Raw genomic sequence first — 25,222 nt, forward strand, 5'->3', positions numbered from 1 at the left:
CCCCCCCCCCCCCCAGTTTTTAGTCTACTCTCTCTGTTGTTCAGATTGGGTACTTTTTTAAATTAAAAAAAATTTTTTTATTTATTTTTGAGAAAGGGAAAGACAGACAGACAGACAGTATGTGAGTGGTGGAGGGACAGAGAGACAGGGAGATACAGAATCCAAAGTAGGCTCCAGACTCTGAGATGTCAGCACAGAGCCCAATGCAGGGCTCAAACCCATGAACTGTGAATCATGACCTGAGCCGAAGTCAGAGGTTTAACCGACCAAACCACCCAGGTGCCTCAGACTGGATAATTTCTATTATTTTATCTATGAGTACACTGATTTTTTTCCTCTGTCTCTTCTATCCTACTGTTGACCCACTCATTAAATATTTTTTAATTCATTTATATTTTTCAATTTCTAGGAAACTGAAAAAGATAATAAAATTTAAAAAGAACATAAAATCAAGCCAAAACATTTTTTTTTGAAGTTGCAGAGGGAAGCGTCTCTTTTCTGCTTCCTAAGAAATGAATACATTGATGGGGAAACAAGGGGTCCAATGACCATGCACACGGATATGACTCACATTTGGAAAGGTCTTACTTTCATCCAACACCTCTCTTTATTTATTTATTTATTTACTTATTTATTTATTTTTAATAATAGTTTGTCAAATTGGTTTCCATATAACACTGAGTGCTCATCCCAACAAGTGCCCTCCTCCAAGCCCATCACCCACTTTCCCCTCTCCCCCAACCCCCATCGACAGTTTGTTCTTAGTATTTAAAGAGTCTCTTATGGTTTGCCTCCCTCCCTCTCCTTATCTATTTTTCCCCTTCCCCTCCCCCATGGTCCTCTGTTAAGTTTCTCCTGTTCCACTTATAAGTAAAAACATAAGGTATCTGTCCTTCTCTGCCTGACCTATTTCACTTAGCATAACACCCTCGAGGTCCATCCACGTTGCTACAAATGGCCAGATTTTATTCTTTCTGATTGCCATGCAGTATTCCATTGTATATATAAACCACATCTTCTTGATCCATTCATCAGGTGATGGACATTTAGGCTCTTTCTATGTTTTGGCTATTGTTGAAAGATCCACTATGAACATTAGGGTACATGTGCCCCTATGCAGTAGCACTCCTGTATCCCTTGGGTAAATTCCTAGCAGTGCTATTGCTGGGTCATAGGGAGGTTCTATTGTTATTTTTTGAGGAACCTCCACACTGTTTTCCAGAGGGATTGCTCCAGTTTACATTCCCAACAACAGTGTAGGAGGGTGCCCGTTTCTCCACATCCTCGCCAGCATCTATAGTCTCTTGATTTGTTCATTTTAGCCACTCTGACTGGCGTGAGGTGGTATCTCAGTGCGGTTTTGATTTGTATTTCCCTGATGATGAGTGATGCTGAGCATCATTTCACGTGTCTGTTGGCCATCTGGAGAAACGTCTGTTCATGTCTTCTGCCCATTTCTTCACTGGACTATTTGTTTTTTGGGTATGAAGTTTGGTGAGTTCCTTATAGATTTTAGATACTAGACTTGTATCCAGTATGTCCTTTGCAACTATCTTTTCCCATTCTGTTGGCTGCCTATTAATTTTGTTGACTGTTTTCTTTGCAGTGCAGAAGATTTTTATCTTGATGAGGTCCCAATAGTTCATTTTTGCTTTTGATTCTTTTGCCTTTGGAGATGTGTCAAGTAAGAAATTGCCGTGTCTGAGATCAAGGAGGTTGTTTCCTGCTTTCTCCTCTAGGGTTTTGATGGTTTCCTGTCTCACATTCAGGTCCTTCATCTGTTTTAAGTTGATTTTTGTGTCTGGTATAAGAAAGTGGTCTAGTTTCATTCTTCTACATGTTGCTGTCCAGTTCTCCCAGCACCATTTGTTAAAGAGGCTGTCTTTTTTTCCATTGGATACTCTTTCCTGCTTTGTCAAAGATTAGTTGGCCATACATTTGTGGGTACAATTCTGGATTCTCTATTCTATCCCATTGGTCTATATCAACACCTCTCTTTAGAACATGTCCTGGGAGATCCTCTCCAGAACAACATGGCTGTTCTGGGCATAACTGACTCTCAGAGACAGGGCAGGCAGTTGAGGCAGGAACAAGCAATGTTTCAGCAGTAAGCTGTAAAATACTACATCTGGGTGCTACAGAGCCTTCTTCCTCTGGCCTTTTCTTTTCTGTTTTTATTTACTTATTTGTTTGTTTGTTTGTTTTGAGAAAGAGAACTTGGAGGAGGGGAGAGGGAGAAAGAGAGAAAGAGACAGAGAGAGAGAGAGAGAAAGAGACAGAGAGGCAGAGAGAGAGAGACCCAAGCAGGCTCTACAATCAGCACAGAGCCCAACATTGGGATCGTGACCTGAGCTGAAATCAAGAGTCCATCCCTCAACCAACTGAGCCATCCAGGCACCCTCTTCTAGTTTTTTCAGTCTCACCCCCATCCTTTCTTAGTTTAACCCTTCAGCTCCCTCAGATCCTTTCATACTTGCATATATTTTTTTTACTTTTCTCTCCATTGGCATCCTGCTTGTTCACCTGGTCACCAACCCTTTTTGTGTGCATTATGGGATGTTGTGCATGTATTGATTCTCTGACCCAGCTCCTTGACTGGGGCTCCTGACCTAGCTGAACGCCACCTACACATTGGTCCACTTTCACCAACGCTTATGTCACTCTCCAAAGCTAGTGGAATACAGATCTTTCTTTCTTCTTTTCAAGGTGGGAGTGAGGGAGATTGATTTTCAAGGTCCATAGCCTCCTCTCTCTAGGAGATGTTTCTGTGTGATCACCAGCTGCTTCTTGTACATGCTTCTTCTATCCCAAGCCCAGCACGTGGAGGCAGGAAGAGAAATGGGTGGGAGGACAAATTAACACTGAAAAGCTTGATAAATACTAACAGCAAATACTAAAAATAACTAGGCAGAAGTAGTCTACTTTTAGGAATTTCATTTGTGCCTTTGTTTTGGGGGCGAGGAGGAGGGAGAGAAAGAGGGCTGTGGAAAAGGGACTGGAAATGTTAATGTTCTCTGGAGGTGGAAGCACTAAGAATTTCCCCAGGCAGACAGCACCACCCCACCCCCTCCCTGAAATAACTTTCTCAGCTTTCTCAGACTTCCACAGCTCTGCAAATGGCTCCCTCCTTGTGCTGCAAATGGCATGCCTGTTTTTGACAGCAGAGAGGAAAAGCAGCTAAGAGATTACAGGCTGCTTTGCTCCTCAACTTCACCCTCTCCCTATTGTAGAACAGTCTGGCCATCTTTTGACCTCAGTCCCAGAGCACAGAGGGTGGTTGGGAACACTGTGTGCCTCCTGTATGTCTCTGAGTTTCTGGTGTGCTAGGTGTGACATGGCAAAGCTATGAATCCCACAGGACACAATCTCACAGAGATCTCACAGAGTAGGAGTTCCACATGGCCCCCCAAACAGCTTCAGCTGGATATTCCTACTGCCCCCTTCTAAGACTGGGGACATGGATAAACAGCCCTGATCCTTTCATGGCCAGGGTCTTTGGGTCTTATAAAATGGAAGGAAGTGAATCTGTTCAATTCTGTTTCTGTAATTTTCCCTTCTGTGGTGAGCAATTCAATTACCCTATGAATTGGTGTGGATCACTAGAGCTAGAGGAAGATACAACATGAGGAAAATAAATGGTTTGCACTTGGATGAATGATATGCACTTTTGAGCTTGAGTTTTCCCCTCCTGCTCCCCCAATCCCTTCTCCATACCATGTACTATTGATAGCACAGTCAGCAAAGAGAAATAAAAGCCTTCCTTCCTCTTCCCTACTCTCAAAATTCCCACATCTTTATCTCCCCCTCCTCCTTTCATGGCTTGGATGAAGAGGGAGCATCCTTCAGGCAAAGGTTAATCCCTCCATTTACATCCTGATTCTCTCCTCCAGCATCATCCACAGCTCACTCCATCCTTAATCCCATCACCCCTCTTTCATCTTCAAAATGCCACTACCTTGGGCTCCTCAGAGGCTGGGAAACAGCCTTGGCCTCTATAATCCTGAAAACCTGCCTTCTACTTTGTTATTCTTTACCATCTCATATCTCCCCTTCTGTTCTCCATCACAATTCCTAAAAGAGAGATCTATACAGACTATTTCATCTCCCTTACTTTATTTACTCTTTAACCCATTGCAACCAGACCCCCAACTGCTTTCTCTAAGATCCCTAATGATTTCCACGTGGCCAAATGCAACGGCCTTGACCTTTCTGTTCAACTCTTCTGAAACCCACTTACCCTTTGATTCCATGATAGTACAATATCCTAGCTTTCCTGGTTCCTATCTGTCTCTTCCTAGGATCTTCTACTATCTTCTCCTCTTCTGACCATCACATAATTATGGGCAATCACCTCAGTCAAAGGTTGCCAGATTTAGCAAATAAAAATACAGAATACCCAGTTAAATTTTAATTTGAAATCAACAATGTTTGTGTGTGTGTGTGTGTGTGTGTGTGTGTGTGTGTGTGTGTATTAGTGTAAGTGTACCTAAATACTGCAGGGAACATTCTTATACTAAAACATGATTCTTCGTTGATCTGAAAGCCAATCTTAACTGAGCATCTTGTATTTTATCCAGCAACCCTACCATAGTTGTTTCTTCAGTGCTCATCTTCTCTAACTTCCTCCCTTATGATGTTTTCGATGTCCAGACTTCAACAATTATGTTTTATCAGATAATTTCTAAACTTTCATCCCCAGCAGCTCCTCTCCCTCCCTCTCCCTATCACACGCCTTTTGCATTCCTCTCCTGGGTATTTTATAGTATATTCAATTTATTTTATATGAAACTAAACTTATTATTTTTGACCCTAAAATATTTTCCACCTGGCTTCTCTATTTCTACTAAAAACCTCCTCTACCCTCCCAGCGACCTACAAATCTAGGAGTCCTCTCTAATCAAGGGGCCGAATCTTGGTTAATGTTATTACTCTCACTGGCATCATCAGATCTTTCTTCCTATTACCATGGATAATGCTAATAGAGGCCCCTATCATCTCTATAGGACTATATAAGCCACACTAGCCTACTGAAATCATCTTCTGATTAGTCCCCCTACTCTATTCTCATCTACCTTCTGCCCTTCCACACTCAGTTCACATCCTAATTAAAGCACAAGTATGGATATGCCATTTCCTTGATCAAGGAAGCTTCTACTAGCTCCTGGTTAAAGTTCAAGCCCCTTAGCCAGCATTCAGGGCCTTCTATAAGTTGATCTTTCTCCTCTTTATCTCCCAGTTGTCTCCTCTATGCACCGCAAACCTAAGGCACATCAAAACACCATGTCTGGAGCTTTCCTATCTTTGCTCGCACTCAAACTTAGAAGTAGACTACTTTGAGCATGACTCTTACAATTTCTGGATAAGTAGATGTTCACTAAATGCTTGCTCAATTTGTGAAATCAGTTCTAAATTATGCATATTAACAGAAATAAGGTAATTAAACCCACAAACCATATATATGACAAAATAAATGAATTCACTTTTCTACAAACCCATTGTTTCTTTCTACCAATTATGGGCAATGTTAAGCTAGCATAAACATCTCATGCCTTGTGATGTCAAGTCCCAGCTGGACTCTGATAGAGGACCTGCAGGGGCACAGACAGACATAGACCTCACCCACTCTCTGCTGTCTCTCTTGATTTACTTTTTGAACTCTGATACCTTCCCCGTATCCCCCAGTTCTTACAAATGAAAGATAATATTTTCTGTAAATGTACTTAAATTCTGTTACATAAATTTCCAAATGACTATATATTCTAAACTGTCACCAACCCCATATACTGATCCAAAAACATCTGAGTGCTTTGATCATCTAAATCAAAGGTCTACATCAGACCAGATACTAAAGACTTTCAGCTTTGCAAACCATATGGTCTCTTTCGCAACTACTCAACTCTGCCATTGTGTCCCCAAATCAGCCACAGACAACACAAAAACAAATGAGCAGATCTGTGTGCCAATAAAACTTTTCCTACAAAAATAGGCAGCTGCACTGTGGGTCATTGTTTGCTGACCCTCTGACCTCATCTAAGCTCCTGATGAACCATTTACTTCATGTTTTCTTTCTCCAATCTACATCTCACCATGGTAGTCACTTGATTGAAAAGAAGGCTGGAATGTCATCTGATACAGTCTTTTCTTTTTTCACAAAATTATACTTAAACCAAACCCAGGACCCCAGACTGGGTGAGGGGAAATAGGAAGTGGGGACCTAAAGTCCGCTCTGGAACTCTCCTCCCAGCCCAGTGGACACTACCCTGGGGGGCAGGGTGGGGGGCAGGATGAGGCTGGTGGATGAGTAGCACACTCTCCTTGGGCACAAATCTTACAAGGGCACTAAAAAACTTAGTAATCAAAATAAATAATACTTTAATGTGATATTTTTGAAACTCACAAACATTTACAATAAACAAAATATCAACAGGTTAAATAAAGACAGGATTACAATTACTGGTTCTTTTTCTTTTTTCTCAGGCTCCATTAGGACTCTGTACAACACTGTTTCTGACCTTATCTTTATGTAAAATGTTGATATTTTCTTCAGCATGATTTTTTTGCATTAATTCTCACTTAAAAACACTGTATTTCACATTAATTAGCTTGATTATGGAGTTCTACAGCGCTGTCTTCAGTTTTGGGCCAAAGTGAGTGCCCCATTCACCTGCCCCCCCACCACTTTGAATCAAGCCCATGACATCTTTTGCACCATCAGAATCCATGCCCATTTTAGAGAGTGATAAGCATCTCTTTAATGTTACCTTTGAAGTAGATCACTCCTCTTGGCTGCTTTGATACCCTCTTAACTACTGCATCTGCCACATACACAGGTAGATTTGAAGCATCTTGTGTCAGACTCTATATAGTCACTTCTTAAGGGACATATTAATATGAGAGGGAACTAACAACTTATTAAATACATACTAAGTGCCAAGTGGCACTATGCTAAGGAACTTTATACCCATCATTTCATTTAATCCTTACGACAGTTTCATGAGATTTGATTATACTCTTGATTATACTCTTTGATTATACTCTTTTGTCTTCATGATAGATGCCCATAGAAAATACTAAAGCCAGGCTGAAGCAGAAATTCTGCTACCTCACGTTATCTGTCAAGAAGCTGACATTTTGGACATGATTAAGGCACTTTCTTGCCTTCCGACCTTACATTTGTACAGATTCACTCTCATTTACAAAGAGCTTTCAAATGCTTCATCTCATTTGAGCTTTATAATAATCCCAGAAGGCAAAAGTCTCATATTTTAAGATATTATAGCAGGAACTCAACAAGTACATTTTATGAGTGTGAACATATTCAGAAAGTTTAAGTAATATATATAAAATCCAAGGTCACCAGCTTACAAGTGGCAAAACTAGAATTAAAAACCCAGATCATCTGAGGCCTGACAAGTTTTCATTACATCTTTTCCACTCCAGATGAACACCCCCAGAATAGATATCTATTACCAATACCATCCATGTTCATATTACAGTGAGTAACCTAAAGAATAATATCTGGGAAATTTTGATAGGAGGAAATCAGCATGTAAGGGAAAGAGGCTAAAGTATGGAGCAGTATCTACCCTGATGAGGAATGTCTGCGGAAAACAGGGGCATCAGAAACAGAGAAGATACCTATGGAGCAGGGTATTTAAAAGAGCATAGGGGGTGTTAGAAGGATGACACCATGAAGAGGATCAAAGGGCAAAGAGAACCTTGGCCGGCTTCACCTCTGACAAAGGTCATTCCTCTTGGAGCTAGGAGCCATTGTAATTATAATCAAAGCAACTTCTGTTCAAACCCCTAATGTTTCTGGATTCCATGCTTCAAGAAAGCAAAGGAACAATTTCTAACTCAAGGTTGTTCCACATGCCGCCATGATTTTGTGACCAAGAGGAGCACCACGCAGGACACCATGGAGACCATTCAGATGGGGGGAAATAATCAACCCAAAGTGCAGACAGGATGCAGGCGCAGAAAAGAGGGACGCGAGACATTAGGACATCATTTCCAACCCAAAGCTGGGGAGAAAATGGCAGGCACTCTATTTTGGAAAGAAATCACATTTCATGTTACTCCAGGCAACTTCTGAGGAAGCATCAGCCCATGTGACAGGTCACACCTGATATTATCTCTCTGTAACAAGATGCACAATGGTCAGTCTCAAGTGTTTAAAATACTTGAATGTGCAAAGTTTCACAGTCAGTCACAAGTCCATAAGAGCTGTGTGCCTCTTGCACTGAGGAGATGCCACACCATGCTGGGATTCCACAGGGCAACATGACTTCCCCATTCTTCAAAATAGAGCAGCTCAAATAATCCTCTGGCAATTTTAACTACACAGGAATAGAAACACGCCAGGCAGAGTGTGAGAGACCAATCTTGTAAACAGCAGGATAGCAAGGTATAAACAAGAAAGAAAGAAAACATACAGATTTTTTTAAATCATTGCTTTTGATAAGGGCAATGAGATGGGAATAAATTCAGTCCCAAATATCATGGAACAACAAAAGCTCAGAGAAGTGCTAAATCATAAACCAGGTGGCTGCAGGAATTTGCAATGATCCATTCCAATCTGCCAGCTCATCCCTTTTGGCACCCAGCTACATTGCACAGGCTCCTCTTCCAGCTTCACATGCTTAGGGGTTGTGTTTTGGTTTTGGTTTTTCCTTCCATGAAACACAACCATCATTTTCAAGGCTGGTGCAACTTTCCCAAGTCACATCTTTCTTCTTCTCTAACCCCACAAATGAAGTTGCTTTGGAGAACCTCACACCACAGTATTTCCCTCTTTCATTTGACTGAGTCATTTTCTTGCATGCAGAGAAAGCATGTTCACATACTTATACTAAGTCTTAGTGAATCTCTTATACGATCATCTGTGTCGTTCGAAGATGCCGGGTAGCAAAAGACCAGTATTATCTATCTTTGAATCATTCTACCAATAATTAGGCACTAAGCACATACTCTCAACAGTGGCCTGGGAATAGCAGAATGATTTGGGTCCTGGCTTTGAGGATCACACAGTCCAATGGAGGAGATGGAGTCAGAAACAAACAGTTCGGAGAAGTCAAGCTGTCCTACCCATCCTCTGTATAGTAACTATGTTGAGAACCCAATGCATGGGTTCCACTGATACTTTTTCCACTCCCCAGTAGGTTGCTTCTAAGCCAAAAATACCTCTGCAGGTGAACTGATCAGAAGATCTGTACCTAAGGCTAAGTAAGAATAGACAGATATTAAACAGCATTCATGTTTTCCTGTGAGGAGAGGAAGTCCTTTCTAGGAAGTTCTCTTCTATCAATACCTTGCTCTACATACTTGTTCTCAGCCTCAGACCTCCAAACTGCCTTGGTTGGACTTATAATCCTCCTTAGCTCTAGTTGTTATTATTATTACTATTTTTGTTATTTTAAATACTTATTTTTGAGAGAGAGAGAAAGCACAGAAGCGGAGGAAGGGCAGAGAGGGGAACACAGGATCCAAAGTGGGCTCTAAGCTGACAGCAGTGAGTCCAATGTGGGGGTCAAACTCACAGACTGGGAGATCATGACCTGAGCCAAAGTCTAAGGCTCCTGCACTAGTTATTATTACTAATGGCTCCCATGTTATGCATACTCATTATGTGCCAAGAATGGCCCATATAGTAGCTTGCTGAACTTTCATCACAAGCTTAGGATCATTTTATTTTTATTATTTTTTTAAGATTTTATTTTTAAGTAATCTCTACATGCAATGTGGGGCTCAAACTTACATCCCTGAGATCAAGAATCACATGCTCTACTAACAGAGCCAGCTAGGGGCCCCTGAAGATGGGCTTTGTTGTCCTGCTGTCACAGATGAAAGAAATGAGCCTCAGAAAATTCTGGAAACTTGCAAAAGGCTACAAAGCTGATGAGTAGAAAAACTGGGATTAGAAGCCAGGACCATGTGACTAGAAAGGTTCTTAAGCTGTAATGCTAGTCTCCCTCAGTAGGCACATGTAGTCCAGCTCCCCTGCTAGATTATTCACACTGTAAGGACCGAGGTTAGCATTTCCATTTTTTAAACAATCCCTAGATAAGGTGGCAGGCAACAGGAGCAAGCAGAGTAGGCATCTTCCTGTGCGATGTGATTCAAGGGAAGGCAGACAAAGATGGGTTCTCTCACAGTGCCTGCAATTTTACCACCGGAAGTACACTACCTGGGGTCTTAAAGTCTTCCAGTCTTCAGGGTTGCTCTATAAGAACATGACTGCCCTCAGAGGACTCATATTCAGCTGAGACCTCAGTGAGGGTTGGGGCCCTGGAGAATGAGTCACAGGAGAGATGCCTGGAAAGGAGCCTGGCAGCTCTGTGGGTAGGCAGAGTGGTCCAGAGAGAATGGGAGGGTCTGAAGATAGGAGTGGACACTTGGTTTGACTGACCCCACCTTTGTGACCCCCAGCACAGAGTGAGGCAAATGGAAGGTACATAATTCTCTTGATTTGAGGAAACACTCTTTGATCAGGTGTGAGAGTTAGAGGCATGGGGCATGGCAGCAGGTGGGCCTTAAGTGCTGAAGATCCTGAGCCTTGTGAAGGCATAAAAGACAAGAAGCCCTTGCCCTCAAAGAGCTTATAGTCTCTTTGTGGAGAAAAATCATCAGTAGCAAACAATGGGTAAGTAAGACAAGATGGGAATGGCCAGGCACAGAAAGTATGTATAATAGGAAACTCAGGAACAGAAGAGCTCAGTGTGGGAGGAGGCTGTTTCAGCTTCATTTTTGGTTACACGGGGCCCCAAGAACAGTATCAAATAAAGAGATAAGTTGGTGAATGCCTGGCTTATGACAAAAGAAGACCAAGTCAGCCACAACCAATCGCTACCTCACACTCCCAAACATGGAAACCCAACCCAGATTTAATCACCACGATGCAAAATAATGTTAAGATGGTCTAGAAACCAAATCTGAAGACAGTTATAGTGTACAGAGATATGATTTAGAAAATATATTACTTCAAATTAAGCCCAGCTTTTTAAATGAAAGCATCGAATGGCTGCTCCAATCATAATAAATAAATCCAGAATTTCAGTAATAGGTGAAAGTATCAGGTCTATGTACTAAAACTAATGGCAAAGGCAAGTCTAAGCCCTTCTAAAGCTAAGGAAAAGAGATCTGATGACTACCAAGGGCGTAAAACCTTGGCAAATTCCAAGACTTTCCACTAAATTCAGCTCTGATAAAGAATGGCTTTATTCTATGACCTTCAGTAAAAGCCAAATTCTCTTCTTCTGGGCTTTCACTGAATACTTGCTTCACAATCAGGAAAGGTTACTTCTATTTACTCTAACTTATTTGGTATTTTTTTTTAAAGATTTCTTTATTTAATTCCCACAAAGAAAACAACCCCAGGGAAGAAAGGAAGAAAGCAAGTAAGCTTTGACCTTTATATGCTAAATGAGTTATTTTACCAATAGCTACAGGTGAATAACAACCGTTGTACACCCTGCATAAGAGGAACCAGAAGCTGACAGCCCCAGGCTTAGTTTCGAGTGAGCAGTGAAAAGAGAAATGTAGGTAGAAGGAGACTTGAAAAAGAGGGAATGGGTGCAAGAGGAGGGGCCACCAGAAAACCTTCCTCCTTTCAGTTTAATTAAATTATTGCAATATATACATTTCCTTTTGATTTCAAGTTGGTTGTTACTAAGTCTCATTTCCACAAATTGCCTATTTTCTTCAAGGTGGCTTTATATCTAAGATATAAACAACAAAGGTCTCTGGTTCCACAAGCTAATAGGTTTGGATTAATCTCTGTGATGTACAGATACAGTGATCACATTTACAAACCCACAATTAGACACAGAGTCTAACAAATGATACCTGGGATTTATTTCCAAATGCAAGCAGCCGTTTGGGAAATGTTGTTCCAATGCCTAAATGTTAGGATTTCTAGAACATTTTGTCTTACAAAACCCATCAGAAAAAATATATATATTTTTTTTGAGTCCCTGAAAATCTGGGCGGTGACTACAATACTGGAGCAAAATAACAATACCAATCTTTCTGTATTTAACACTTTTCTAAGAAAAGGATTCAGAATCCATAAAAAGAAATCAGGGATAATGAATATTTGATATATTTAAAATACACAAATTTATAAGCAACATGTAAAATGTAAAAATTATAACCTAAGCAATATCAAACTGTTAATAATTATCAGTAGGCAGGGGCGCCTTGGTACCTCAGTTGGTTAAGCATCCAACTCTTGGTTTTGGCTCAGGTTATAATCTTATGGTTTGTGAGTTTGAGCCCTGCATCAGGCTCCATGCTGACAGTGCGGAACCTGCTTGGGATTCTCTCTCTCTTTCTCTCTCTCTCGTTCTCTCTCTCTTTCTCCCTCACTCCCTGCCTCTCCCCCTCCTTGCTCTCTCTCTCTAAAAATAAATAAATAAACTTTAAAAAGTAAAAACAAATATTAGTAGACAGATTTTAAAAACATAAGTATTAAAACACTAAACAGTCTCAAAAATGAAAAAAATTAAGTCATAAAATGTTGGAAATAAGATTCTATTATTTAAACTTTTATGAGAGTTCTTAAAATGCAGAAATGTTGAAATTTTGCCCAAATTTCTTCACTGCTAATAAAAAAGAAAACACTAGTTGGGTAAATGGTGATGTGTTTATGAGCCCTCTCCAAAAATTATTTTCTGGCTCCTTCATCTTTAATAATTGTAACTCTCATTTCATAACTTTGAGGAATATTTTTAAACTTTGAGAAGTGGTTTTAAACATAATTTTGTGTATGGGGGTAGGGGTGGGGATGAAATGTATTTATTTACTTCAAGTCATAGTCTGCTTGAATACAAGAAGCCAGCATTTCCGGTTTGTTCTCCTCTTTGGTTTGCTTCATAGGTGCCTAGGTCTGTTTCAAAACTCCCCTGTTGTGGTGGATATGTGCTAAGGTGATCCCCAGTGAGCCAGGCCCTAGTATGAGCCTCTCCTCTTTGTTCTTTTCATGTTTTTAAAGTTTATTTATCTATTTTGAGAGAGAGGCAGAGAGAGCAAGTGAAGGAGAGACAGAGAGGAAGAAAGACAGAATCCCAAGCAGGGTCCGCACTGTCAGCACAGAGCCTGATGCAAGGGCCCGAACTCATGAACCATGAGATCATGAACTGAGCTGAAACCAAAAATTGGACACTTAACTTACTGAGCCAACCAGGCACCCTGAGCTTGCCGAGCCTCTGGAGCGCAGGCATAGCCTGTGACGTGCTCCTAGTCGACAGAATACACCAGAGCCAATGGGAGAGTCACTCTCGTGGTAAGATTCCATTATGGAAGTCTCCATCTGAGCCGACGGGAGTAAGACATTCTCCTGCTGGCTCTGGACTCAGCTACCACGTCGTGACAGGTCCTGTGAGAGGCAAGCAGGCACAGGGCCAGGAACTGGGAGTCATACCTAGGAGATGTGAGCACCCACGTGACAGCCAGCAAGAAAACAGGGGACCTCAGTCCTACAACCTTAACTGAATTCCAACAACAACACATGAACTTGAAAGAAAAAAATCAAGCTCCAAAAGGGACCAAAGTACAGCTAGTATCTTGATGGTTCCTTTATGAGACTTGAAGCAGACGACAGCTAAGAGGTACCCAGATTCCTGATCCAAAGAAGCTATGGAATAATAATAATATGCTGTTGTAGGTCACTAAATTTGTGGTAATTTGTTATGCTACAATACATAACTAATGCACAAGTCATAATCCACGTTAGCTCCAAAAACAGTTATTTTTGCAAAAAATGGTTTGTGTTGCCAATTGTTATTTTCTGCCTCCATCTGAGGACAGCAAAAATATAGCAGAAGGCTTTAGAGATATGTACACCTTTAATCAATTCAAAACTTTAGTGCAGAATATAATTTTCTATGTATGAGTCTCAAAATATAAATTAGTTAAATGCAACATTTTTCAAAATATTGTTATTTTGGTACTTGGAAAATGGAACGTGTACCTCCAAACCAGGTTTTTTGTTATATACACACTTCCTTATTTTTTAAATAAACTTTTTATTTCAGTTTTAGATTTGTAGAATTATTACAAAGATAGTATATACAGAGTTCTTGTATATCCCATACCCAGGTTCAATTATTGACATCTTCCCTTAGGATGGGACATTTTTCACAATTAATGAACTAACACTGATCCATTATTATTTACTAAACTCTACAGTTTATTCAGATAGCCTTAGTTTTTACCTAATGTCCTTCTTGTGTTCCAGGATCCCATCCAGGGATACCACATTACATGTAGTTGTCTTGTCTCCTTAGGCTTCTCTTGGTTGTGACTTTCAATATGTTTAATGTCATTGACAGTTTTGAGGAATACTGGTCAGGGATTCTGTAGGATGTACCTCTACTGAAATTTTTTCTCATGATTAGACTCGGGTAATGTGTTCTGTTGAAGAGGACCAGAGGTAAAGCACCATTCCTATCACATCCTACAAGGATACCTACTATCAAAATGACACGTCACTATTGATGTTCATCTTGATTACCTGGCTGGAGGTAGTATTTGTCAGGTTTCTCGATGGAACATTACTCTTTCCCCCACCTCCCATCCCTTTCCTACTTTACTCTTTGGAAGAAAATCACTATTTGCAGCCCCCACTGGGGGTTATATTTAACCTCGTGGAAAGGAGAGTATCTACATATAGTATTTGGAATTCTTTAGCATGGGGGATTTGTCTCTTCTCCTCCTACATTTATCTAATTATTTCTATCTGAATAGATCAGTATTTTGTGCTTTGGGCTATACTACTACTTTATTTATTTTCTTGCTCAAACTGTTCCAGCTTCGGCCATTGCAAGCACTTTTAGTTGGCTCCCATATCCTTGTGTGCTAACTGTGTGCATTGTGAGGTGTTTTTTTTGTTTTGTTTGGTTTTTCTTTTTCTTCTTTTAGCACCACCTTACTTTCTGGCACTATAAGACACTCCAGGCTCATTTTGCATATTTCTTGCCCCAGTTCTAAATTAGTCATTTCTTCAGGGAGCCCTGCTTCCTTTTATTGGGAAACAGTATTAAAACCAAGATTTGGGGGGTGCCTGGGTGGCTCCATCGGTTTAGTGTCTGGCTTCGGCTCAGGTCATGATCTCGTGGTTTGTGGGTTCAAGCCCTGCGTCGGGTTCTGTGCTGACAGCTAGCTCAAAGCTTGAAGCCTGCTTCTGATTCGGTGTCTCCCTCTCTCTCTGATCCTCCCCTGCTTGCACTGTCTCTCTCCGTCTCTCAAAAATAAGTAAAAGACATTAAGAAAAGTTTTTAAACCAAGATTTGGGTGATCAGTGTGTTTATTGCTACTAAAGTGTCATGGTGTCTAGGCCAAACCAGTTTTTCAGTTTTTAACATGAAACCTTGGAATGTCCCTATATGCTTAATGTATTTTAATTTATTCAACAAACATTTTTACGGAGATTACCACATGTCAGGCATTATTTTAAGCATTTTGCATGTATTAACTCATTTAATCCTTGTAATAATCTTATCACAACAATGATATAGATAGTGTTAGTCCCATTTTATGGATGGAAAAACTGGGAGAGGTTTAGACATGTGGCCAAAGTCCTTCAGCTAGTATGAGGCAGCACTAGGAACGAACCCAAACATCTGGCTCCAGATTTGGGGGACTAACCAGTACACCACATGGCCTCACAGTGGTGAGGACCACACAAAGCAGAAAACTCATGAATTAATTAATCCACCTACGTTCATTCTCCAGCAAATATTAGGTGCCTATTAGGTGCTAAATTCTGTGCTAGACGTTACTTGGCTTAATGCCATTTGAGATACTTTCTTGGGCTACAGCCCAACTTAAAACAAAGGAAGAGTCTATTGTAATGTGCTCCTTGACAGGGCTCTCTCAGCTGCCTGGAATGAAGATGGATAAACCACTCCGCTCAGTGGCGGCAAATATACCTTATTATGCTACAGGTAATATTCAAGGGTGACAGGCAGTGTCTTACTTATTTCATATCCATCTATTATCCTATCCACAAATTTTAAAGAGAGGGTTTGGTTATCTTTACCTATATATGAAACTCCCAGTCATTATGCCACTGTTTGCTGATAAAATATTTGAATGAAGCTGTATTGTGCGAAAATCATTAAACAAAACTGAGATTTCCATTTACAGGTGACTGAAAGAAAATTTTAAGTGTCCACTTACTTTATGACGGTCACTAGTGGGTGGTTCCCAGAGACCAAGCCGAGATAATCTAAAGGGAAACAGGCAAAATAACCACAGTGAATGAAAATACCTTCAAGGACCGTCTCATCTATCCCCATAGATTTTAGTGGCACAGTTCTATGAAGCTTCCAATGACATGGCTTTAGGTGTTAATAACACATTCTAGGAATGGGGGGGGGGGGGGGGGGGGGGGGGGGGGGGGCCGGGCCGAAAGGACTCGCCTAGAAAAAGAAGGCAGAGGCTAACATAGTGGGGACTCTGGCATTGACCTCTTGCTGATATTTATGATTCCTCAGGAGAGGACATGGATTCAAGGGAAGGGATTGTCAAGAATATGGGCCTTCATTTTTTAGGTCAGAGAGAGCATTATATGAGCCACCTTCCAGAAAGAACAAAGTTTAGGGGTATGCCAGAAAGAATCAGCAAACACAGTGCCTTAATGCAACAATGAGAAATCACAATAAAATAGATCAATAAATGGGAATAACATATTGATTAGATTCATAGGTCAGAGGAGAGGAATAATCAAAGGGTTTAGCCTGTGAGGAACCTAGGCCCATGAGGAGCCTAGCCACGCAGGTTTGACTAGGCAGACTTTAAGAGAGGGCTGTGATCTACTGAATCCTGCTGCCAATGGACATGGGAGAGGGGTGGTCTCTCAGATTTTATTTCTGGTATTTACAACCTCCCTCTGAGAAAAAAGCATATTTTAGTACTTCTGGGGGTACCAGTCTAGACAATCTTATTAATCTATCTAATATATAGTTTCAAAACCAAACTATCAATAGGGTCAAAACCCTCTTGGGAAATATGTAGGAAAAAAGTCCCTACTCATATCACTGAATTCTTAAATACCAAAGTATCACTTTTATTAGGAATAAAATACCAAGAAATGTGCAATTGTCTGGGTTTCTAAATCGCCTCCTTTTTTATTTATAAAACTGTAATAGTTAAAGAAGAAAGGGTGCCCTAACAGATACGTTAGAAAAAAATACAATGTTCCACCGATTTATTTGTATTTGATGGTGTACCAATCATCGCAAAATGTATCTCATTCAATACACCAAGGACTCATACTCCTCCAACCATTTAACAGAGAATTGAATATACTAAAAGCAGAACTAGGAGCTTCACCAAAGAGTTAATAAACTTGTCCCTTTGAACACAATAGAGGCTACATATCTCAGCGGTAAGGGCCTGAGGCAAGTTATTGAACCTCTGGTGTTCCACAAATAATAGTTATTATGTTATTTTTAGATCTTGCAATATAAGAATTCTGATCTAAGATAGATTCTTAATGTTTTTCTTCCTTATAATAACCTATATATTTTAATACAGATATTTAGAAGAGAGTTTAGCTTAATGAAATGTAACCTTTCCAAGCATGATATTTTTAACAGGGTAAAAAAAATCTGTGAAGTAGTTCTACATTTTTTCCTTTATCTCATAGGTACTCTACTGACATATAGAGGATAATTGAAAAATGTTATTTTACAGTTTTTCATTGTTAGGATGTGGAATCCAGTCCTAGTGAATTCACGGTGTTTTACATTTTAAAATATATTTAACTCCATATTAGATTTTCAGATTTTACTGATACAACAACCACAAGAATGCCTGGTTAAAATGGCAAAGTAAATAAATGAGCAGTTACTAGAGTCGACCTTACATGAAACACCAATAGCTCTCGATAGTATCAGAGTAGATAGGCCTTTAAGGACCACGATCGTTGGTGGCATCTAAGTCAACGGGGCTGTCATCAGGGGAAGAGAACATCACATGAGCACTATTAAAAGCTCTGCCTGTTCTCTGTGCCCCCAGACAAGCCTCACTGATCTGCCCACAGGAGTACACTGAAACACAGTCTGTCTTAACTGTTTCTTCTCAAGGATTGATGAGGAAATGATGGAGGTAGGGTGGGAGGGGTGTGAACGTACATTAAGAATGCAGGTGTAAACAGTGAACAGGATATAGATTCTATTTTTATATAACTGCAGCTTTCATTAAAACATACACATAAGGGACATTTTGTAGATTGCATACCTACTTTGCTAATTTAAATGATCACTTCAGGGAAACCAGGACTCATGGTGGAAAGAACACAGGAATGGAAATCAGGAATTCTGGGGTCTAGCTGGGCCATTAGTTAGCAGTGGGCTAACTTTGGAATGGTTGCTTCCCAACACTCAGTCTCTTTATACAGAAAAGTACATGTAGTCACTCTAAAATCCCTTTCTGACATCCATTTCAAGTTGGTCCTTTCTTTTCCTTTAGGATCTCTATCAGGAAGTTTATGGTTTATGAGCAAATAAATACAGCTGGCCAAATTTGCGTTTCCAGAAGCCTGAAGCAAATCCTTTTTTAATGGTGTCAGTGCTTAAAATAGTTACTTTTTATATTTTGGTTTGCATGTTATAAAAATTTCAAGGTTTATGATATGGAAGTCTGAGAACATTGAGATAAAAACTGCTTTGAAATGTTTTACACATCGTATAAGGATATTGTTTAGTTATCAACACCACGATTTCCAGCCATCCTATCTGTCAGCCATACCACCCACTTATGCTAATGAGGAAGACAATGGTTTCTGGTCTCAGTGTTGATATCTAGGTTTTTGGATGCCAAAACATACCATTTTCACTGAGCAGCATATTCTGATGAGAACTCATAAATAGAATCAAATAGCTCTTTTCACGTTCATTTTCATTTGATTTAATAACTCTAGTAATTTGAATATCAGAATCCAACCCTAACTTTCCTCAGGAAGTGGAAAAGGCTTAATATTTATTCATCTGGAAAAAAAAATGTGCCATGCTCCAAAATACAATTAAACTAGAAACAGATGATATTCATCCTCTCAGGGGCATTTAGGATAAGCTAAATATATTCACGACACAGCTGACCGTGTATAAATACAGCTACCAGTGCAACCAGCGAGTTGTGTCAATGGCATATCACTCATGGTTTAAAGTGAAAAGCCATGAACCCCAGCAGGGTAGAGACCACCCCAAACATCATGTAATCAATGCTGCTCGATCTTACATGAATGCTAAATAAAAATATTTGAAAGCTTCTATTGTCTTGTTTCCTGCCTTTAAAAAAATCTTTTTAATGTTTATTTTTGAGAGAGACACACACACAGAGTCAGAAACAGGCTCCAGGCTCTGGGCTGTCAGCACAGAGCCCAACACTGGGCTCGAATCCAATGAACCATGAGATCATGACCTGAGCCAAAGTTGGACACTCAACCGACTGAGCCACCCACGTGCCCCTCTTGGTTCCTGCTTTTAGACTGAGTATTTAACTGAGGATTAATCTGGTTCTCTCCGCTTCAGTAAATATGGAAATCAAGTATGGAGGGAATAGATTTAATAGGGTACTAATTTCCATTAAAGGATCATTGCTGTTGCTCTTGTTCCTTATAGCACAACCTCACTTATGCTAGATGCTCTCCTAAACTTCTTTCAGATGCTATAATTCATCCTGATGCCATGATTCTGTGACTCAAGTTGTGAGATATAAGTATTTTTTTCACTTTTTGCTCAAAGCTGGTCTTAAATTCAGAAAGCATAATATGACAAAGTCAGTAACAACGAGAAGAAACAAAACTGATATCAGGGTAGAGAGATTGGAACAATGGGGTTAAACAAATATCTTTTCTAGTCAATTGGTCAATCAGCAACGTTTACAAAGAACCTACAAAGGCAGAGCCCAGATGGAATTATCCCCTCTGTTCAGGCCACCTGCGATGCCCCGTGTGGGGAAAATGGCTGGCTGGTTCACCAGCGGAAAGATACAATCAGGCGGTAGCCATACTACAAGGGGTGTGTTTATCCAGTCTTTCAACAAACATTTATAAAGCATCAACCATGAGGCAGGCTAGGGCTGGAAATAATGACATGACTTCACTTTTAAGATGTTCACTCCAGGAGGGAAGAAGCTAGCTAGTCACTTATGACAGACAAGTAAACAAAATCATCAAAATGTGAACATCTGGATGACAGACTCACATGAACTTGAAGAGCTGATCTGAGCAATACCTGCACATACACCTTACTCTTTCCCTTTCCCTTCTGATGGTTTTTCTCATTAGTACCATCATCACTTGATGTCATATATTTGCTTATTGTTTGGCTGTCTGTCTCCTCCCACTAGAGAGTAAGTCCTTGAAGGCATGGGATTTCTTTGGTTCATTGACGTAAACAACAAATATGTGCTCAATAAACATTTATAAATGCTGTATGAGTGAATAATCATTATAGAAGTCATTCAAAAGAAGGACTGATTATCTGTAAGGATGGGAGGAAACAATGTTGGGTTATTACAAAAGGCCATTACATTTTTACAAAGAAGTTGAAATTCTTCACAAAGAAGAAGTCAAAGAAATTTGCTTGGCAGGTTCTTAGGGACACCTAGCAAGAGATCCATGAAGTACAGGTAGTTTTGTCTGCCCAGTGTTCTGACCTCACAGAACTGTCCCCCCAAGCTCCCTGTGGCTTTAATGGGGCAGCAAAGCACAGACATCTACTCCTCTGACCACAGAGGATGGCCCAAGCCAAGCTGGGCCAGCTGGTTCTCCCTCCTGGGCATTTAAACCGAGAGCAGACAAGACCAAAAAGCAAGGAGGCTATGTTCTCCGGAGTAGCAACAACTCAGAAAGGATGGTTTACGTGCTCTTGCTTCTGAGACCCCCAACTGTCCTGGTTCCTGTCTTCCCCAAAGCCTATTGGGTCGGCTCTTCCCTCAGCTCTTTAAGCTATTAATATCCTTCCAATAAGCTTTTTACTTTTTTCCTGGCTCTGGGAGTCTCAGTTTATTCCCAATGATTACATTCAAAGCTTTCCGTGACCACAGGAGCTGATTAAAAGATGAATGTGGTCTGAAAAGTCTCCGAGTAAAGAATTTTTATTGAGCACTAACCATGTGCTGGTACTGAACTAAGCTCTTCATAAAAGTTATCCAATTTAATCTTTGAAACCATCTCCATGAGTGGCTATTCCTATTTTAAAACCCAGGACATCGAGGCTTAAAGAAGTTAAATAACATACCCAAGCTCCCGTTCTACTGAGTGGCTGAGCCAGCATTTGACTCCAAAGACCACAGCCTTAATATCTCCCCACTGTCCTCCTGAAAAACACAATTTGGAGTGTGGGATAAATAATTAGAAATGCCACTGGTGTCACGGCCAGGTTAGGGATTACGTGGAGATAGAGATCCTTGGGGAATGGATAGAGTCAAGGGTACCGGAGCTAATTTCCATGCTCACGATCCAGGATTCCCATATTCTCAACTGTGTTATGGTTTATTTTGTTCCCTCTGCCATGTAAAGAAGTCAGAAGAGTTTCCTAGTGAGAGTTACTAAAGCAAGTGCCTGGAACAGATGGTTCTACAATCTGAAAAATACCTTAGCAAAATTACATTTTTTAATTAATTAACCACCAGATAGATATACACATGGAAATGGCTGTAAATCATATAAATAAATCTTATTACACTTAAACGAAATGTATCCTCCATTCAGCTTCCTCTTAGCCTGGTCCCAACGATGCTCTGGCTGTACCAGTGTTTTCACACATGAGATAAATGCAGTCATGGTGCAGAGACCATGACTGTCAACCAATTATAGTCAAAATCTCCTTCTTCTGAAAATCTTGCAAGAATGTTTGGCCGTGTGGGCCAAATGGTAGGGTTCCAAGCTTCTGAGCTCACAGTGCATCTGGCCCTGTGCTTTCCCACCCTCCTTTCCTCATGATCAGAGGGTCCTCCTCCTCCTCCATCATGCCAAATAGGAAGCAGAAGAGGGTCCACACATCTGGTTTAATGAGTCAGGAGAAGTCAGGTCTCCTGATCCAGATCCACCAGTGTGCCACCTCCCTCAGGGAACACAATGAAAGCTGTGGAGCATTCACACCATTCATCCCACTGAGTTTATGAAATCTTGGCTCCACACTATCTCCCTGAGACAGAAATCGAAATAGCTGTCTCCAAACCATCTCCCATTGGTACCCGTGTGTGAGTGTGTGGGGGTATGAGTGAACGTGTCCCTCTATAGCCAGGATATCAATTGCCTTGGTCATTACTTTGACTTTTTCTACTCCAAGGGCATCGTAATATTGCTGCTCTGGCATTTGTTTCTGTTGCAAATCTTTTACAACTCCTTTTTGGGGGGTTTCGCCAGGGATTTTGCCTTCTGAACTAGAAACTCCTTATCAGTGTCATAATCAGGAGAAGGCTGTAGCTCCAGCACCCATGTTTCCAGCAAAGCTGAGCTTGAGGCCAGCCTGGACTGCTCCCCCAAATTACTTTGTGGGCTGCAAGGTCAGCCAGTCTATGGCAGAGTTAAGTATGAATTATCTGTATTCCAAGGACCAGTGAACAAGCAAAATTCATCCCAAGGTAAAAATTGCTGCCCAGTGGTGACGTGGACTTTACCTAAGAACACGGTGGTTGACCTACAACAGTTCCCTTATCCTCTGTCTGGGTGAAACACCAACAACACCTGCAGTGGGTGAGGGTCAGGCCTTTGTCCTCAAGTCCCTTCAGGTCATGATGGCAGCCCTGAAGCAACCCTGAGGGGAGAGCGTGCATCTCAAGGCAGACGCTCTATCAGAGGAAGACCAAGGAACTGAAGTGGGAAGCAGACGAGATCTGGACTCAGGACTCCAGTGAAACATGTGCAAGACTTTGTGTCCTGAGCTGTAAAGTAGTCACTGGCATTATTTAGCAAGAAATATGGACATGCATGTCTTTTCTCATAGCAGATGCTTCAGGTGACAATAATCTTTCTTTTCTCATCCTTTCTTTCTGTCTGTCTTTCTCTTTCCTTCCTCCTTTCCTTCTTTCCTCTTTTCTTTCTTTTTCAAAAATGTTAATTTACTTTTGAGAGAGGAGGAGAGCACAAGCATGCGGGGTACAGAGAGGGGGAGACAGGATGTGAAGGGGGCTCTGCGCTAAGAGCACAGAGCCCAAAGTGGGGCTCGAACTCACAAAGCATGAGATCATGACCTGAGCTGCAGTAGGACGCTTAAGTGACTAAGCCACCCTGGTGCCTCTCCTCTTTTCTTCCTTTACCTGGCTCCCTCTGTTCTTCTCCCTCCTGTCTCTTCCACTTTCCTTTTAGCACAACTACTCTCATTTGTGGGTATAGGCATATCCCCATCACCATGCAAAGCACTTTGCATATATTACCTATTTTACTTCACAGAAAATTCCTCAAATGGAGAAACTGTTCTTATTTTACTATGAGGAATGGTGGCTTGGGAAGGGACAGCTGTATTAATGGGGTGTGACCCCATAACTGTCTCACTCACAGCCCAAACCTGTTTCATTAAGAAATTTGACGTCCTTCTCTTGATAGATGGATAGCCATCACAGGGTCCTCACTGCATACCGCCTATCGTTTGAGAAGAGATTTTGTGGTGGCTCTTGCCTTCGGCACCCTACTCACACCCTGCCTGCCCTTCTGCTTTCTGCTTTCAGCTATGGCTGGAAGCCAGATGGAGGGAGGCGCGTACTCCTCTGTGGCTGGCAGTGCCCTCTTAGTCATGCCCCTGGGTATCTTCTGACTTCCTGCCTCGGGGCCGTCTCTGATGTACAGGGACCTAAAGACTACAGGTGCAGCCAGAGAGCACAGAGAAGAAAAGCCCAGGGATGGGTCTTGGCCAGAGGAAACTGGGAGCTGATGGATAAATACACGGCTGCCTTCCAGATACAACTCTAGAACAGGAGACATTCTAATGTAACCACATCTGTATTTGCCTACTCCAATCCAGACCTGAAATTTGCTTCTCAGGAGAAACCAAACTAAGACATCTTCCAATGACTCTTTTCATTCCATTCGCCTTGTTAACAGACCTTCTGCTTCAGTGTGGGTGCGTCCTCTATAGTTGTCAAGTGTCGCAAATGAAGGACTGTCTCCCTTTTTTTTTTCACCTCAACCCATTATTTCCTTTAACCAGAGGTCTCTCTAAAGAAAAGGATACAAGAGAAAGAAGTAAGCTATAAACATCTCTCTCTTCCTTTACTCAGAGTCCTGAAGCCCAGCTCCAAAGGAGAGCTCATCAGAACTACCATCAGGAGCAGCCTCCTTCTGGCTTTGTCAGGGTGAGGACCAGACACCTGAGCACACTGTTTTAAAACAAAACTTAAATGATGATAGTGGAGTCAGTTAATTAGTTGGAAAATATTATTTTGCCATCAGATATGTAGATACAAATTATAGGCAGTTCATGTAAGTGACTCTAAGGTTTATTACTTTTACACAAAAAATTATACAGAATTTTTTACCTTGACATTAGTTTTCTATTACCTACAGACAGCACCAATAGCAACAATTTTTCTTCCAGGACACCGTCCCAACACACACACACACACACACACACACACACACACACACACACACACTTTGACCCTCACACCTGCTAAAAATCAAGGACTCTGCATCTCCTTCCATTGCAGACAGACATGCTCTTGCTTCTATCTCTACCCTGACTCAGGATCATGTGGTAGGCTGAATAATGGCCCTTCAAATATGCCCATGCCCAAATACCCAGAACCTGGAAATGCTACCTTGTACAGAAAATAGGACAGCGCCTATGTGATTAAATTAAGAATCTTGAGATGGGGCAATTATCCTGGGCTATCCACACGGACCCAGTGCAGTCACAAGGGTCCTTCTAAGGAGGAGGCAGAAGCATCAGTGTTAAGGCAGAAGACAGTGGAGGCAGAGACTGCAGCGGTGCAGCCAGGAGCCAATGACAGCTGGCAGCCTCTAGAGGCTGAAAATGGCAAAGAAGTGGATTCTCCCTTCAGAGCCTCCAGAGGGAACCAGCCCTGCTTCCACTTTGACTTCAGTCCATTGGAACTAACTTCAGACATGGGACCCCCAGAATTGTACGAGAATAACTTGGTGTTGTTTTAAGTCTCTAAGTCTGTGGCATTTTGTTACAGCAGCCACAGAAAACTGATACAACTACCCTCTCACTCTGTCACTTCTTTTCTATGCCGACCTCACTGGCACTCA

The 25,222-nt window shown here is 41.2% G+C and overlaps 1 protein-coding gene across 2 annotated transcripts in view; it reads right to left on the minus strand.

Annotated features, from left to right (window-relative positions):
* Positions 1-25,222, minus strand: part of NCALD (neurocalcin delta) — a 278,789-nt gene that overhangs the window by 171,851 nt on the left and 81,716 nt on the right. For both annotated transcript variants that reach the window (XM_029923725.1, XM_029923724.1), the window contains exon 2: positions 16,180-16,228. The gene's annotated coding sequence lies outside the window, so the exon portion shown is untranslated. The remainder of the gene's footprint in view (positions 1-16,179; positions 16,229-25,222) is intronic.

Source organism: Suricata suricatta, chromosome 15 (assembly GCF_006229205.1).
Source record: "Suricata suricatta isolate VVHF042 chromosome 15, meerkat_22Aug2017_6uvM2_HiC, whole genome shotgun sequence".
NCBI classification, from domain to species: Eukaryota; Metazoa; Chordata; class Mammalia; order Carnivora; family Herpestidae; genus Suricata; species Suricata suricatta.